Source organism: Oncorhynchus gorbuscha, linkage group LG06 (genome assembly GCF_021184085.1).
Source record: "Oncorhynchus gorbuscha isolate QuinsamMale2020 ecotype Even-year linkage group LG06, OgorEven_v1.0, whole genome shotgun sequence".
In the NCBI taxonomy this organism is placed as follows: Eukaryota; Metazoa; Chordata; class Actinopteri; order Salmoniformes; family Salmonidae; genus Oncorhynchus; species Oncorhynchus gorbuscha.
Window position 1 is genome coordinate 57255251 of NC_060178.1, and position 17914 is coordinate 57273164.

General features: G+C 43.3%; 1 protein-coding gene across 2 annotated transcripts in view; it reads left to right on the forward strand.

Annotated features, from left to right (window-relative positions):
• The window catches only part of LOC124037185 (DNA nucleotidylexotransferase), a 143414-nt gene that overhangs the window by 103844 nt on the left and 21656 nt on the right, over positions 1 to 17914 (forward strand). The gene's annotated exons all lie outside the window — the stretch shown is intronic.

Here is a 17914-nt window from a genome sequence, read left to right on the forward strand (position 1 = left end):
TAAGCACTTTGCTGTTCTACGAACGTTTGTCTGGATGGTTGAGAGAAATGAAGTACATTGTTAGCTTTGAATGCTCTGTGAAACCCACCCCAGGTGGATCAGGTGTGTTTGTACTGGTCTAAGACAAAATCTAAAAAGACAACGTATGTAAATTAAGCTGTCAATTAGAACACGGTATAAAGCATGATGGTGCAATACATCTTGACCCTATATTAAGTGACTGGAGTTGAGAAACGCAGCTCTAAATTGCCTTCCCACAAGGCGTATTGGTGGCTGTGCCTGTAGTTGGTAGGTGATGATTAGTTAAGAGAAACAGCAGTGGTTGACAAAACGTCTAATAGGAAAGTATGTTCACATGAGTCGTTGTTGTGTAACCGGAATAAGGTATGTACCAGGGAGGCTGGAGAAAGTATGTTACATCCTACTGCAATTTGCAAATAAGTATGATGTGTTGGGCTTGGTGTGTTCTGGCCCATGTCAGGCTAATATGGCATTGGTGTGGGCTAGCTTGTGTTGACTGGTGATGGCGACCCCGTGTCAGACTGGTGTGGGCTTTGTTGTGGGCTAGCCAGTGCTGGGCTGGTGTGTGTCAGACCGTGCTCACCTAGCCGACTGAATACCCACATGGAACCAATGGGGCCATGTTTGCTGGACTGTTTCTCAACCTCCATGGGATGTTGCTGGCCGGTCCCCGAGATGGCTAAATTACACCAATTTAGTGAGTTCTACAGTGTTTTTTTATGTAAGTGGTCCCCCAAAGAGGAAAAATAAAGCTTATTGAGACCATCTATTGAGATGTTCCTTTTGCTATGGAAATCAGGTGATAAAGGTCAACCCGGTTACGTGCACTGAGCTCTCATATACTGTATATCTTGATCTGTTTGAGTCAGTCAAGGAATATGGCACACATGTTAATGCTAAGGGATGTGAGTCTACTGTAGCTAACCTGTATAATATGTGAGCTCATTGGCTTATAGCGACCATAATGTTTGAGATAGTCTTGGTATCTCCAACACACGTGACATATTCCCAGAACAAGATTTTCAAAAAATGTTAAAGTGTCAGATTTGAAAAGTTGGAGGTTGCGTTTAAGAAAGTCAGCCTCACCCTTAACTCTGCATGTTCGGAATGGAATGGCCCACAGTTAACCTCGGTCTCCTCGGGAACGATCTATAGGAACAACAGTTTTATTAGAAGATTTGCAAAAATGCCTTAAACCATTTATTTAACTAGGCAAGTCAGTTAAGAACAAATTGTTATTTACAATGACGGCCTACACCGGCCAAACTCTAACCTGGAGGACGTTGGGCCACTTGTGTGCAACCCTATGGGACTCCCAATCACTGCCGGTTGTAATACAACCTGGAATCGAACCAGGGTCCGTAGTGACACCTATAGCACTGAAATGCAGTGCCGTTGACTGCTGCGCCACTCCAGAGCCCAAAATCATTACCAAGAATGGTTCAGATTTGAAAGCTTAACAGACACAGTCGGGTCTCTGCATTTATAGAAAAAGTACAACCTCTTGTCTACGTGGCAGTTCAGCAGATGTGTGTAAACAGGGGAGGAAGATAGTATAAAAGGCGATTGGTTTGTCTGTGCAGATTAAGATACCCCGAGGTTGATAGCACGATGGCTCAACATCGCTTTGTCACAGTTCAAACTATAATGTGCTCCTTCCTGCAAGGTTCAACACAGCTGACTTCCTGCAGATAGTAAACCCACGGGATGTCTCACATTGTGCTGTCGCACCTAAATGGATCTTAGCTACAGTATATGCCCAGTCTTATGACTAAGTCACACAAAGACAAGTTTGTATCAGGTTAGAAAAAAAAAACACTGATGAAATTGGCTATTCTACGCGCTAAGGTTAAAAGACTATATGAACATTGTTTCCAGAGAAAAGGGATATCCGGAAGTGTGACCTGTCAGATTCACTGAAACTCATGTTCTATGACTAAGTGGAATTTCTTCGAATTGCACTGAATTAAATTTTACTTCCTGTCACTCAAATTCAAAATCTAAATCCTTTGGGGTGTGACCAATTCAATTAGAATAGGAATCAACTGCAAAATTCTGAATTGAGCACAATCCTGTTCGCCACAACACCTTGCTTGTTTCAACAAGGGGCAGAAAAGTTTCATCAAGTTGTTAAGAGTACATGTTACAAGTTTACACCTCACATACAGTACATTGTTATGGGCTTTAAAAAAGGAAGACACCTGTACCGTGTCAGATATAGAGTTGAAATGTATTCAATTTGGAGTTTGCATTCCAATATTACACTTTATATACATCACAAAAGACTGATGTTGAAAATGTTAGTGAAGTCCCTTGCCAGCTGATCAGTGCATGCTCTGAGTAGGCATGCTGGTAATCCATCTGGCAGGGCAGCCTTTAAAGGTCTTCCTCATATTGGCTACGGAGAGTGAGATCACACAGTTGTCCGGAACAACTTGTGCTCTCATGCATGGTTCAGTATTGCTTGCAAGCAAAAAAGGCATTTATCTCGTCTGGTAGGCTCGCTCCACTGGGAAGCTCTCTGCTGGATTTCCCTTTGTAATTTGTGATAGTTGCAATGAGCATCAGATCTGGCATAGTAGGATTCGATTTTAGTCCTGTATTGACACTTTTGCCTGTTTGATGTCTTGTAGAAGGTTGTAGAGGAATTTTTATAAGTAGTGTCTCACTTCTTGAAAGCGGCAACTCTAGCCTGTCATCGAATTAACTTATTAATGGAGCCGGTGACTGATGTGGTAAACTCCTCAATGTTATGAATCCCGGAACATATTTCAATCTGTGCTAGTGAAACAACAAAACAGTTCTGTAGCTTAGCATCCACTTCATCAGAACACTTCTGTATGAGCGAGTCACTGGTACTTCCTGTTTGAGTTTTTGCTTGTAAGCAGGAGTCAGGAGGATAGAGTTATGATCAGATTTGCCTAAGGGAGGGCGAGGGAGAGCCTTGTATGCATTTCTGAGTGTGGAGTAAAGGTGATCAAGAGTTTTTGTGCCTCTAGCTGCGCATGTGACATGCTGGCAAAAATGTGTTAAAACAGATTTCACTTTCCCTGCATTGAAATCACGGGCCACGAAAAGCGTTGCCTTTGGATTTATATTTTCTTTCTTGCTTATGGCTCTACACAGGTGGTGCCTCAATCCTCCTACACCACTGCACACACCCGTCATTACTATGACAACTAGCATAGCCATGTCAGCAAATGACTGCTGTCTGAACACACATAGATCCGATTTGGTCACCTGTAATTTGCTGTTTGGACAGCCAGGATTTGAAAAACAAAATTGATGTGAGCACAAGGGCCTGCAGTGTGAATAAGGATTAATAGTCCATTTAGGCCCCCTCATCCACAGCACTGATTGATCCTAATTTGCTGCCTCCTGAATCCAATCTGAGTGCAGCTGCTGTAACCAGGGCCTACTCTGCTGGCTTGGACCAGAACAGGCCTATTGGCACAGTCAGATAGAAATGCACATTTCTTTTAGTTTTCCGTAGCGTGCCCTAATGAATACAACCCAAATTAAAACTCTCAATCACTCTCCTTGACCAGGAGAAACTGTCCATTCTGTATATATGCCATTTAGCAGACGCTTTTATCCAAAGCGACTTACAGTCATGTGTGCATACATTCAGTTGGTCCCGGGATCGAACCCACTACCCTGGCGTTACAAGCGCCATGCTCTACCAACTGAGCTACAGAAGGACCCCAAAGACCAGGAGGCAGTTTAGCTTTAAAAACTTTCAAACATGTAGTCTTCAGCCAGTCAAGAACAGCTCAAGGACTTTGCGGTGTGAAATATTTGCTTTGATCACACCAAATGGTTTTGGACATTTTCAATGGCTTATCTCTGGGTGTTTACGTTCAGAGCGGGTTGGAAAGCTCTGGCTTTGAGAGGGCAGAGTGTCAGGGATTTGAGGAGATGGCATAAAACTAGGTTGAATCTACAGTAGATGGGAAAATGCAAGCTTTGGTATATATTTTTCTTTCAAATCTGGCAATATACTTCACTTAAAAGGGCAATCCACAGTAGAAAATATCAAAGCGTAATCCCCACCACTGTTTTGGTAAAAAGCTGAGGGATGGGGCTGGAGAAATGATACCACTCTCAAATTCATAGACAGACCTATTGAGGCAAGGACTGACCATTCATGATATCAAAATGATAGTTTTAACTATGTTTTGAGGCTATAGAGTTTTTATATTTACTTTGTATACAAACATTGGAGTAAAACAAGCGTATATATTTTTGGTTTGATTTATTTAGTAATTTTTTGTTGGGGTTTTACAGGCACAATATAAGTTTCAATCAGTGGAGGCTGCTGAGGGGTTAATAATAACGGCTGGAATGTAGGAAATAGAATGGCATCAAACACATGGAAACGATGTGTTTGATGTATTTGATACCATTCCATCGATTCCGCTCCAGCCATTACCATGAACCTGTACTCCCCAATTAAGGTGCCACCAACCTCCTGTGATATGAATGAACATATTTTGGCTGCCACTCAAAAGAAAAACAAAAAGGTAAGAAATACATGATACATGATTTTTTTAATAGTAAAATTCAAATCAAATCAAATTGTATTAGTCACATGCGCCGAGTACAACAGGTACAACCTCACAGTGAAATGCTTACCTACAAGCTCCTAACCAACAATGCAGTTTAAAAATATGAATAAGAAATAAAAAGGAACAAGTAAATAAAGAGCAACAGTAAATTAACAATCGCGAGACTATATACAGCGGGAACCGGTACAGAGTCAATGTGCTGGGGAACCAGTTGAGATAATATGTACATTTAGGTAGAGTTATTAAAGTGACTATGCAAATAGTCTGGGTAGCCATTTTGATTAGATGTTCAGGAGTCTTATGGCTTGGAGGTAGAAGCTGTTCAGAAGCCTGTTGGACCTAGACTTGGCTCTCCGGTAACGCTTGCCATGCAGTAGCAGAGAGAACAGTCTATGACTAGGGTGGCTGGAGTCTTTGACAATTTTTAGGCCTTCCTCTGACATTGCCTGGCATAGAGGTAATGGCTGGCAGGAATCTTGGCCCCAGTGATGTACTGGGCCATACACACTACCCTCTGTAGTGCCTTGCGGTCGGAAGCCGAGCAGTTGCCATATGAGGCAGTGATGCAACCGGTCAGGATGCTCTCGATGGTGCAGCTGTAGAACTTTTTGAGGATCTGAGGACCCACACCCTCTCTGCTGAGGGGGAATAGGTTTTGTCGTGCCCTCTTCATGACTGTCTTGGTGTGCTTGGACCATGTAAGTTTGTTGGTAATGTGGACACCAAGGACTTTGAAGGGCTCAACCTGCTCCACTACAGCCCCATCGATGAGAATGGAGTCAACAATCACGTTGAGGGAGAGGTTGTTGTCCTGGCACCACACTACCAGGTCTCTGACCTCCTCCGTATAGGTTGTCATGTCGTTGATCAGGCCTGCCACTGTTGTGTCATCGCAAAACTTGATAATTGTATTGGAGTCGTGCCTGGCCATGCATTCATGAGTGAACATGGAGTACAGATGGGAACTGAGCACGCACCCCTGAGTAGCCCCTGTGTTGAGGATCAGCATGGCGGATGTGTTGTTACCTAACCTTACCACCTGAGGGTGGCCCGTCAGGAAGTCCAGGATCCAGTTGCAGAGGGAGGTGTTTAGTCCCAGGATCCTTAACTTATTGATGAGCTTTGAGGGCGCTATGGTTTTGAACGCTGAGCTGTTGTAAATGAATAGCATTCATTTAAGGGCAGTGTGGAGTGCAATAGAGATTGCATCATCTGTGGATCTGTAAGGACGGTATGCAAATTGGAGTGGGTCTAAGGTTTCTGGGATAATGGTGTTGATGTGAGCCATGACCAGCCTTTCAAATCAAATCAAATTTCATTTGTCACATACACATGTTTGGCAGATGTTAATGCGAGTGTAGTGAAATGCTTGTGGTTCCAGTTCCGACCATGCAATAATATCTAACAAGTAATCTAACAATTTCACAACAACTACCTTAAACACACAAATGTAAAGGAATGAATAAGAATATGTACATAAAAATATATATGAATGAGCAATGGCCGAATGGCATAGGCAAGATGCTGTAGATGGTAGAGTACAGTATAAACATTTGAGATGACTAGTGTAGGGTATGTAAACATTATATAAAGTGGCATATTTAAAGTGACTAGTGATACATTTATTACATCCAATGTTTTATTATTAAAGTGGCTAGAGATGAGTCAGTATGTTGGCAGCAGCCACTCAATGTTACTGATGGCTGTTTAACAGTCTGATGGCTTTGAGATGTAATTTATTTTTCAGTCTCTCGGTCCCAGCTTTGATGCACCTGTACTGACCTCGCCTTCTGGATGATAGCGGGGTGAACAGGCAGTGGCTCGAGTGGTTGTTGTCCTTGATGATCTTTTTGGCCTTCCTGTGACATCAGGTGGTGTAGGTGTCCTGGAGAGCAGGTAGTTTGCCCCCGGTGATGTGTTGTGCAGACCCCACTACCCTCTGGAGAGCCTTACGGTTGTGGGTGGAGAAGTTGCCATACCAGGCGGTGATACAGCCCGACAGGATGCTCTCGATTGTGCATCTAAACGTTTGTGAGTGTTTTTGGTGACAAGCCGAATTTCTTCAGCCTCCTGAGGTTGAAGAGGCGCTGTTGCCCCTTCACCACACTGTCTGTGTGGGTGGTCCATTTCAGTTTGTCCGTGATGTGTACGCCGAGGAACTTAAAACTTTCCACCTTCTCCACTACTGTCCCGTCGATGTGAATAGGGGGGTGCTCCCTCTGCTGTTTCCTGAAGTCCACGATCATCTCTTTGTTTTGTTGACATTGAGTGTGAGGTTATTTTCCTGACACCACACTCGAAGGCCCCTCACCTCCTCCATGTAGGTCGTCTCGTCGTTGTTGGTAATCAAGCCTACCACTGTAGTGTCATCTGCAAACTTGATGATTGAGTTGGAGGCGTGCATGGCCACGCAGTCATGGGTGAACAGGGAATACAGGAGAGGGCTGAGAACTCACCCTTGTTGGGCCCGATTGTTGAGGATCAGCGGAATGGAGATGTTGTTTCATACCCTCACCACCTGGGGGCGGCCCGTCAGGAAGTCCAGGACCCAGTTGCACAGGGTGGGGTCGAGGCCCAGGGTCTCGAGCTTAATGACGAGTTTGGAGGATACTATGGTGTTAAATGCTGAGCTGTAGTCGAACAGCATTCTCACGTAGGTATTCCTCTTGTCCAGATGGGTAAGGGCAGTGTGCAGTGTGATTAGGATTGCGTCGCCTGTGGACCTATTGGGGCGGTACCAAATTGGAGTGGGTCTAGGGTGTCAGGTAGGGTGGAGGTGATATGATCCTTGACTAGTCTCTCAAAGCACTTCATGATGACGGAAGTGAGTGCTACGGGGCGATAGTCATTTAGCTCAGTTGCCTTAGCTTTCTTGGGAACTGGAACAATGGTGGCCCTCTTGAAGCATGTGGGAACAGCAGACCGGGATAAGGATTGATTGAATATGTTCGTAAACACACCAGCCAGCTGGTCTGCGCATGCTCTGAGGACGCTGCTCGGGATGGCGTCTGGGCGAGGGTTTACATGTTGGGTGTGGGGAAGGAGAGCCCGCAGGTTTTGGTAGCGGGCCATGTCGTTGGCACTGTATTGTCCTCAAAGCGAGCAAATAAGTTGTTTAGTTTGTCTGGGAGCAGGACATCGTGGTCCGCGACGGGGCTGGTTTTCTTTTTGTAGTCCGTGATTGACTGTAGACCCTGCCACACACCTCACGTGTCTGAGCCGTTGAATTGCGACTCTACTTTGTCTCTATACTGACGCTTAGCTTGTTTGATTGCCTTGAGGAGGGAATAGCTACACTGTTTGTATTCGGTCATGTTTCCGGTTGCCTTGCTCCGATTAAAAGCAGTGGTTTGCGCTTTCAGTTTTGCACGAATGCTGCCAGCAATGCATGGTTTCTGGTTGGGGAAGGTTTTAATAGTTGCAGTGGGTACAACATCACCGATGCACTTGCTAATAAAGTCACTCAACGAATCAGCGTATTCATCAATGTTATTGTCCGACGCTATGCGGAACATATCCCAGTCCACGTGATTGAAGTAATCTTGAAGCGTGGAATCAGATTGGTCGGACCAGCATTGTACAGACCTGAGCACGGGCTTTTCCTGTTTTAGTTTCTGTCTATAGGCTGGGAGCAACAAAATAGAGTCGTGGTCAGATTTTCCGAAGGTAGGGCGGGGCAGGGCTTTGTATGCGTCGCAGAAGTTCGAGTTACAATGGTCCAGGATTTTGTCCGCCTGCGTAGCGCATTCGATATGCTGATAAAATTTAGGGAGTCTGCTTTTCAGATTAGCCTTGTTAAAATCCCCAGCTACAATGAATGCAGCCTCAGGATATGTGTTTTCCAGTTTACATAGAGTCCAATAAAGTTCATTCAGGGCCATCGATGTGTCTGCTTGGGGGGATATATACAGCTGTTATTATAATCGAAGAGAATTCTCTTGGTAGATAATGCAGTCAACATTTGATTGTAAGAAATTCTAGGTCAGGTGAGCAAAAGGACTTGAGTTCCTGTATGTTGTTATGATCACACCACGTCTCGTTAATCATAAGGCATACCCCCCGCCCTTCTTCGTACCAGAGAGATGTTTGTTTCTGTCGGCGCGATGCGTGAAGAAACCAGGTGGCTGTACTGTCTCCGATAGCGTGTCTTGAGCGAGCCACGTTTCCGTGAAACAAAGAACGTCACAATCTCTGATGTCTCTCTGGAAGGCAACCCGTGCTCGGATTTCATCTACCTTGTTGTCAAGAGACTGGACGTTGGCGAGTAGTAAACTCGGGAGCGGTGCGTAATGTGCCCGTCTACGGTGCCTCTGTTGTTTTGTGTCGCCTGCTGGGATCCAATCCATTGTCCTGGGTGGTGGACCAAACAGAGGATCCGCTTCAGGAAAGTCGTATTCCTGGTCGTAATGTTGGTGAATTGACGTTGCTCTTATATCCAGTAGTTCCTCCCGGCTGTATATGATAAAACTTAAGATTTCCTGGGGTAACAATGTAAGAAATAATACAAAAAACAACAAAATACTGCATAGTTTCCTGAGAGCGCGAAGCAAGGCGGCCATCTCTGTCGGCGCTGGATAGAGCTAGCACTTCATGGCTACAGACGTGAGTGTTACGGGTCGGTAGTCATTTAGGCAGGTTACCTTGGTGTTCATGGGCACAGGGACAATGGTGGTCTGCGTAAAACATGTTGGTACTGAGGGTGGAGCTAGAATGTTGGAGTGAATAGCTCTGTTTGAGAGAGGCTCCCACAATCTAATTTAACCTATTTTACAGCACTTTTCACAATGTAAGTCTCTTTCTAATACAATATTGTAACTTTTTATGTGAACATGCCAAGTAATAGTCGACTAAAGGATAATAAATCCTCATCGGTGGCTTCTTCCCCACCAAACAATGAGACAGACATGGCGGAAGGCACAGGTAATAACGTGACAATTTCAGAACTTATTTGGCTTCAAGGAGAACTACGTGTTGCTCTCGCTGAGGATTTTAAGGCTATTATTGCTGAACTGGACACCAAAATCGAGAAGTGACAGGTGTTTTGCAGGTACTATTTTATGAAGCTGCCAGTTGAGGACTTGTGAGGCATCTGTTTCTCAAACCGGTGTCTCCCACTCCTCTTTCTATTCTGGTTAGGGCCAGTTTGCGCTGTTCTGTGAAGGGGGTAGTACAGAGCGTTGTACAAGATCTTCATTTTCTTGGTAATGCCTCACATGGAATAGCCTTCATTTCTTAGAACAAGAATAGACTGACGAGTTCAGAAGATAATTATTTGTTTCCAGCCATTGAGGCTGTAATCGAACACACAAATGCTAATGCTCTAGATACTCAGCTAGTCTAAAGAAGGACGGTTGTATTGCTTCTTTAATCAGGACAACAGCTTTCAGCTGTGCTAACATAATTGCAAAATGTTTTTAATGATTAATTAGCCTTTTAAAATGATACATTTGGATTAGTTAACACAACGTGCCATTGGAACACAGGAGTGATGGTTGCCTCTGTACGCCTATGTAGATGTTCTGACAAATCATTCATTTCCAGCTACAATAGTCATTAACAACATTAATAATGTCTACACTGTATTTCTGATCAATTTTATGTTATTTTAATGGACGGAAAATCTTTCAAAAACAAGGACATTTCTAAGTGACCCCAAACTTTTGAAAGGAAGTATATGTAATGAATTTGAAGTGTTTTTACCCTGGGATAGCCTGCTAATATGACCCATAATAGGGAAGAACATTTCTTGAGTACAATTCGATCTACAGTACATCGACACCATGATAGGAAACGTTGATTTGAACCTTCTGACCAACTAATTGTATTAGGTGTGTTCACACCATTTTAAGCTTTAGCCCCACCCATCTCTTTAAGGATTCACATGTGAGGCCATGTACTAAACAACCAAAGATTACAAGACTAAACGCTGAATTATACTACAGGTGGGTTCGTAAATTTAGTCTGGAGTGCCAGAGTGTGCTCTAGGCGGTGGTAAACTATGAGCGTTGTCAGATTGTCTGTTAGTAAACTCAGAGCATTACGCTCTCTGAGCATTCGGAGAGCACACTGGCCAAGGAGTAGGGTTGATCAGAGCGTCCTAAAAACAGCAGTCAAGCACCCAAGCTAACTGGCTAACATTTGACTAGCTACTTCCAGACACATGAGAGAACAGCTCACTGACTATTTTACTCGACCTAGCAGAGCTGGTTAGGCTATTTTTATGTTATGCAGGGAGTTGGTGACTGCAACTGTGCTCCAATTACGCTTTTTTTGCCAATGTTTGCTGACACTGGCTAGAGTGCTCTGAAATCGGAGAAGATAGCCAGAGCAAATTTACCAGCTACGTCTATCGACAGTTGTCACAGTGACATCATAAACATTCTATTGAATAGTTACTTGCATAGTGAAGTCTTTTGTTTAGATGTAGCTAGATAGCAAAATAATGACCATAATCCCAACTCATAATTTTACCATACTACATGAATCTGCAGGTAGCTAACCAACCAGGTATGATGTTAGCTAGCTAACATTAGGTTATAACTAGCAAATGGCTCTGAGATACGAATTGTATTACCACACAGATCAAACATGTAATGTTAGCTAGCCAGCCAGTACACGTTAACTTGACATGAAAATGACTTTATTGACAAAATTAGAAACGTGTAATATCTGAAAATGTAGTTAGACTCTCTTACCTGTTTACATGGATGGACACTTCTCCCTCTCTGTCATGGATGCCATGGTTGCCCTTATTTTGAAGATGTAATCCGGAGACAGGTGTGTTATACAACAGCCTTCTGTGTGTTCTCTTTTTGACTCCATCTGCATACTTGCAATCAAATGTCAGAATTTTCTTAATTTCCTTAGCTATCATATTTTTAATCCACTGGTTTCAAAACTTGGTCCTCCAGAAAGTTGAGAGTGACACGTATACAGTTCTGCTATGTGATATCTTTTAAAATAGCCATGTTGGAAAGGATTACCTACACATACTGACCAGCTCATATTCTAGACAGAAGTGTGCTACAAGGCAGACCAATCCGAACTCATCGCTCAGCATGTCCAGCCCACTCATTATCTCAGCCAATCATGTCTAGCGGTAAGGTTGCTGTATTTGTCCGTGGCTAAACCAACTAGGCTCATAATTTAACACTTGTATTAATATTTACAGATTTGGAAACAAGTTTGTTATGAAGGCACATGAAAGTTCCAGAAGGTTTTTCTGCCAAAATGTTTACAAAAACTTTGCATTCAAATGGCACTCCTGTGAAGTAGGGATGCGTGACATACGCATAGTTTCCTGAAAAGAGTCACATATAATGAAATGATTTACAGATTTTAATCATGGTGTGCACACAGAATTGTAAAATTCAGCTAAAAACTCCTAGGAGCCAACGTTTGGATTCAAATTTGCCATGACTATAATCAGTTAATTTGGAAAGTATTCAGACACCTTGACTTTTTCCACATTTTGTTAAATTACTTATTATAAAATAGATTTTCCTCATCAATCTACACACAATAACCCCTAATGACAAAGTGAAAACAGGTTTTTAGACATTTTTGCAAACCTATAAAACAAAAACAACAGATTGTTTATTTACATAAGTATTCAGATCCTTTGCTATGAGGCTCGATATTGAGCTCAGGTGCATCCTGTTTCCATTGATCATCCTTGAGATGTTTCTACAACTTGATTGGAGTCCACCTCCAATCAAGTTGATTTGATATGATTTGGAAAGGCACACACCTGTCGATATAAGGTCCCACAGTGCATGTCAGAGCAAAGACCATGCCAGGAGGTCAAAGGAATTGTCCGTAGAGCGCAGAGACAGGATTTTGTCGAGACACAGACCTGGGGAAGGGTACCAAAAAATGTCTGAAGCATTGAAGGTCCCCAAGAACACAGTGGCCTCCATCATTCTTAAATGGAAGAAGTTTGGAACCACCAAGAGACTTCCTACAGCTGGCTGCCGTGCCAAACTGAGCAATCGGGGGAGAAGGGCCTTGGTCAGGGAGATGACCAAGAACCCGATGGTCACTCTGACAGAGCTCCAGAGTGTGGAGATGGGAGAACCTTCCAGAAGGACAACCATCTCTACAGCACTCCACCAATCAGGCCTTTATGGTAAACTGGCCAGATGGAAGCCACTCCTCAGTAAAAGGCATAGGACAGCCCACTTGTAGTTGGCCAAAGGCACCAAAAGATCCCTCAGTCCATGAGAAACAAGATTCTTTGGTCTGAATAAACCAAAATGTAACTCTTTGGCATGAATGCCCAGCGTCAAATCTGGAGGAAACCTGGCACCGTCGCTACGTTGAAGCATGGTGGTGGCAGCATCATAATGTGGGGATGTTTTTCAGCGGCATGGACTGGGAGACTAGGTTTAAGGGAAAAATGAACTGAGCAAAGTACTGCGAGATGCTTGATGAAAACCTGCTCCAGAGCACTCAGGACCTCAGACTGGGCCAAAGGTTCACATAACAACAGGGCAACGACCCTAAGCACACAGCCAAGACAATGCAGGAGTGGCTTGGGGACAAGTCTCTGAATGTCCTTGAGTGGCCCAGCCAGAGCCCGGACTTGAACCAAATCGAACATCGCCGGAAAGACCTGAAAGTAGCGGTGTAGTGACTTTCCCCATCCAACCTGACAGAGCTTGAGAGGATTTGCAAAGAAGAATGGGAGAAACTCTCCAAATTACAGGTCTGCTGAGCTTGCTTGCTTACTTATTTTATTTGGCTTTATACTTGCAAAAACTTCAAAAAAAATGTTTCTGCTTTATCATTATGGGGTATTGTGTGTAGATTGACGCGGGTGGGGAAAATCTATTCAATCAATTTTAGAATGAGGCTCTATCGTAACAATATGTCGAAAAAGTCAAGGGGTCTAAGTACTTTCCGAATGCACTGAATTGTTTGCCAATTTCTTTTGTGAGGAGATTGTCATGCTTTTAATACAGATATCTCTTCAAAGCAAACCCTTCACAATGCCTCTCACTCTTCCTCTCCTTGAACATGGACCCTTTTTCTCTCCATCCACCAAAGAAATCACACCCCCAGTGACAGGGGAACAATGCAAATATGGACTCTCATTTCAGGCTACAATTGCTGTGTGATTGGGTCATTTTCCATGGAGGTCAGAGAGACAATTAAGGCTGGTGTAATAGGAGTGATAGGGGAGAGTCAGGGAGAGGGAGCTACAGTGAAATTGATGGTGTGCAATGAGAGAGGGACAGGAGCAGGGTGTTAAACTGATGGCCTGTGGTGGTACAGTACTGAGACTACTGAAAGCTGATTTATGCTTGATCAGGCTATGCGGTCAGAGGCTCTATGGAGGGTGTGCGCAATTGCGTAACTTCGTTCACCACGCTCTACTGGGCGAATCTCACATAGTATGAATACCCTGACTCCTTCCGAGTCCATATCGCCGGTGGCTAATTTTGCTGGTGGCTAATTTTGCTGGTGGCTAATTTTGAGTAATCAAAAAGTTGTGTGTGTCTGTTTTGCTTGTACTGTTTTTCAGGGTTGAGATTTTACTTTGACTTTTGATTGGATTCTACTGAAAGATCAGAAGCCACAGATGTATAGTGCACACTTAAATACTGTTGTAACAATATTAAATTGAAATGTACTTTTTACTTCCAGATCTGTACAGACTGTTCCTGGTAAGGCCATGCTAAGCAATGTCTGTGCTGTCTGATCATATTCTATTAAGGGACCGTTATTCACAATAAATTATTTTGAAGGTCAGTGCCTCTCTGTAGCTTCGTACGAACCATCCGGATCTCGCAAGCTTACATTTCGCTACACAAATCCAAACTGGTCATGACCAGATTCAAATCTTTTGAGCCCCTCCCTTCCCTTCAGGGTATGGCTAGTCCAATCAGTGTTTTCCGCTAATCTGTGGGGGTGGTTTAGTTGAAGATGACAACGAGAAGCTCCTGTTTTGGAAACAGAAGTCGAAAATCATAACAACAATAGTTCCTCTTCAGGAGGTTGGCGTTGATGCTGCTATAGCATCAGTTACTGTATCAAAACTGGAGGGCATAACTTCATTGAAAGAACAGCATATAACTGCATTAAAAGATAATCTCAAAGGAAAGACGTTTTCGCTCTTCTCCAGACTGGGTTTGGCAACAGCTTGATTTACTAGCTAGCTCTGCTGCTAGTCAAGAAAAAGAGACTGATCAAGGATCCAATTTTCATTGTCGTGTCGCCGTTGGTCGCCTTCATGGAGTACTAGATGAGGGAGGGTGCGAAGCCTGGGATCACTGCTATGCAGCTCGGTGTAAATAATGAGGCGGACATCCTCCATGGACGTTGCCAGGTTGTATCAAGAATCTCATGGGGATGAGGTTCATGTCACATACAAATGGTAAATATAACTACATCATTTTATATCAAACGAGTCCATGCTATGTTAAACATTCATTGGATTCCTAGCTAGCAGCTCGTTAGCTAGCTAGTGCATAAGTAACAGACTTTCTCAAAGACAATAAGCTAGTGTAGCTAGCTTACTTTAGACATGCTCTAACCTCACGTTACAATGTTACCGATAGTAATGGACAGTACGATGACTTATTTTTGCAAGTTCGTATGTTATTATGTATGTTATTATTCTACTTTCTGACACTAGACTCTAATTTTGGATCTTATTTTCTTTCAACCAGGGAAGAGGGTGCAAAAGGGGATTAGTCTTCAGAGAAAGCTTTACAAAGCTGGGAGAACTTCGATCCATTGCCAAAGAGGGTGAGAAAACATTGTCACCAAATAAAACCAGTATCAGTTCATGCCCTGGGCTCATATTCCTAAAGTGTCTTAGAGTTGGAGTGTTGATCAAGGATCAGGTGCCACCTGTTTGTAACTCCTAAATATGGACCCTGGTAATTTTCACTTCCTTCTCAACCCGATCCTGTCGCCCTTAACCAACTGATTTCCCATAATTTAACAGACAATATCTCTATGTACTCTATACTGAGTTGATGAGCCCCTAGGTCTGTTTGAGGGACATGAAAGAACACAGTCCCTGTGCATTTTTGATATCAGTAGTGTTAGCTAAGATGATGGATAAAACCATTTCAAATAAGCTTTGTGTTATGTATTGAGGTTGTGCAGCAGAGCATCATGAGAATTGAATGTGCTGAGATAATCACTTTCTAGATACATTTTTGAACTAATTCTTGTCTCTCGTCTAAATTAATTATTGAATTGTTATAAAGACGTGGTTATGAAACCCACGAGACATAACCAAAGATTGGCGAAGAGGAAGTCTGAACCTGCAGGAGCTATTCTGTCAGGAAGAAGTCATTTTTTACATGTTTAAAACTATTTTCCGTGGAATAGTCTAAGATAATGTTAGCACAGTGTATTGCTAGTAGAGGCAAACGTTGAGCTAGCTAAGAGAGAGAATTAGCATCGTCATGGACGGCAGAAACGGATTAGAGACGGTGTGATTAAAAAGGGAGAAATATACAGAAGTAAAGGAAAGAACATATATTCAACTGTGAAGACTAACTTTGGAATTAAAAACTGCTAGATGAGCGAACTTGAGGTGGAAATGTCAGTGATTGAAGTGAATGAAGTTCACGTAACTGAGGAATATATTTCGGTGGTTAAGGACAACATTGAAGTGAGTGATAATCAGGATCCTATTTAGAAAGGAAAAATGTCTGGACTTGTTGGAAACTTTGGACAGTTTGATGAAAGAATTGAACAGTGGAGCTCATATACAGAACAGTATTAATATTGTGTCCTTGTAAATGACATCAATGGGGGCAGAACTGTTCAGTGTAATGGGTCCAAGAACATTTAATTTACTAAGTAGCCTGCAACAGCCAGACAGGCCAGGTAATAAGACGTATGGGGATATTGGGAAATGCTGAAAGGACACTTTTCACCAAAACTGCTAGTTATTGCTGAAAAGTTTACATTCCACAGACGAAATCAATTAGAGGGGAATCAGTTACAATGTTTGCTGCTTCTTTAAGGAAATGATCAGATCACTGAGATGAATGATGTTCTAAAATACACCATTAGAGAGAGACTAGTATGTGGGCCACAGAGTGAAGCTACACAAAAGAGACTATTGACTGAAAGTAATCTGACCTTGGCAAAGGCCATTGAAATCAGTGTGTCCATGGAACTACTGTAGCTGCTAAAGAGGTTCAGCAGTTAAGTTCATCAGGAAAAGTGCACAGAGTTGCAACTGATAATCAGAGACAGGGAAATCAAGCTGCCACAGTGGAAGCTGTGGCAAAGTGGTTCATCAGGCGTCTACATGCTGTTGTGAAGACATGGATTGCCGAGCATGTGGTACAAAATAGCCACGTCAAACGAGCCTGCAGAAACAAAAAGAGCTCAGAGAAAATGTTGAAGACTGGAAACAAGAGACATTCCAACGAAAGAAAAAGAGACATGTTCACGCTGTTTAGCAGAAGAACACAGAGGTGAGTGACTCGGACGAGGAAGTCACACTGAATATACTGACTTTTGCTCGGGGCCGAACAGCTACTATGTCTCTCCCTTGCTAGAGGGGCAGCTGGTGCGTATGGAAATTGACACAGGGGCAGCTGAATCTCGTGTCAGACTCAGTTTGCAAAAAGACAATGAAACACCAACTTCAGCCAGCACACATCTTGTTAAAGACTTTGAACAGTTGAATGTCACCATGAGAGGTATCGCTGATGTCACAGGAAATGGCCACGTTTATACCGATGAATGGCTTACGCCACATCAGATCGGCACCGTATCATCCATCCACCAACGGGCTTGCACATAGGTTTGCACAGACCATGAAACATGCCTTAAAAGCATCTCAGGGTCAAGGGACACTACACTAATGTTTGAAAAGCTTCCTGTTATTCTACAGGAACACACCTCACGCAACCACCAAGGCTTCACCTGCATCGCTACTCATAAAGAGAGAGCTACGCACGAGCTTCAACCTATTCAAACCTCAGAACGCAAAGGAGACAGTGCAACGTCAACAGAAGCGTCAAGTCAAACATTGTGAACTGAGATTAAAGGACAGAGCTTTCAATCCTGGAGAAACTGTCTTAGATTGGAACTACCTCAAAGGACCAAAGTGGGTTCCTGCTACAGTCACTGCTCAGACTGGTCCTGTATCCTACACTGTCCAGACTGAAGAGGACACCATCTGGAAAAGGCACACAGATCAGTTACTGTTGAGTAAAGCAACACAGACAGAACCAGTCGTGAGTGGTCCAGAACTGTTAATGGGTGACACCCTGACCCAGCAGTCGTCACATATGAGCTCACAGTCACGTAACTCAGGGCACTGACCCAGCCGCACCACACAAGTG